The sequence below is a fragment of the Thalassophryne amazonica genome, chromosome 7, assembly GCF_902500255.1.
Source record: "Thalassophryne amazonica chromosome 7, fThaAma1.1, whole genome shotgun sequence".
Lineage (NCBI taxonomy): Eukaryota > Metazoa > Chordata > Actinopteri > Batrachoidiformes > Batrachoididae > Thalassophryne > Thalassophryne amazonica.
The window spans coordinates 93,097,264-93,098,060 of NC_047109.1; the positions used below are offsets into that span (position 1 = coordinate 93,097,264).

At 38.3% G+C, this 797-nt stretch overlaps 1 protein-coding gene across 1 annotated transcript in view; it reads right to left on the reverse strand.

Moving 5' to 3' along the window:
* Nucleotides 1-797, reverse strand: part of kmt2bb (lysine (K)-specific methyltransferase 2Bb) — a 40,888-nt gene that overhangs the window by 17,354 nt on the left and 22,737 nt on the right.

A 797-nucleotide genomic window follows, 5' to 3' on the forward strand; every position in this document is an offset into this window, starting at 1 on the left:
GATTTTCAATTGGATTAAGATCCGGACTATTTGCAGGCCATGACATTGACCCTATGTGTCTTTTTGCAAGGAATGTTTTCACAGTTTTTGCTCTATGGCAAGATACATTATCATCTTGAAAAATTATTTCATCATCCCCAAACATCCTTTCAATTGATGGGATAAGAAAAGTGTCCAAAATATCAATGTAAACGTGTGCATTTATTGATGATGTAATGACAGCCATCTCCCCAGTGCCTTTACCTGACATGCAGCCCCATATCATCAATGACTGTGGAAATTTACATGTTCTCTTCAGGCAGTCATCTTTATAAATCTCATTGGAACCGCACCAAACAAAAGTTCCAGCATCATCACCTTGCCCAATGCAGATTCGAGATTCATCACTGAATATGACTTTCATCCAGTCATCCACAGTCCACGATTACTTTTCCTTAGCCCATTGTAACCTGGTTTTTTTCTGTTTAGGCGTTAATGATGGCTTTCATTTAGCTTTTCTGTATGTAAATCCCATTTCCTTTAGGCGGTTTCTTACAGTTCGGTCACAGACGTTGACTCCAGTTTCCTCCCATTCGTTCCTCATTTGTTTTGTTGTGCATTTTCAATTTTTGAGACATATTGCTTTAAGTTTTCTGTCTTGACGCTTTGATGTCTTCCTTGGTTGACCAGTATGTTTGCCTTTAACAACCTTCCCATGTTGTTTGTATTTGGTCCAGAGTTTAGACACAACTGACTGAACAACCAACATCTTTTGCAACATTGCGTGATGATTTACCCTCTTTTAAGAGTTTGATAAT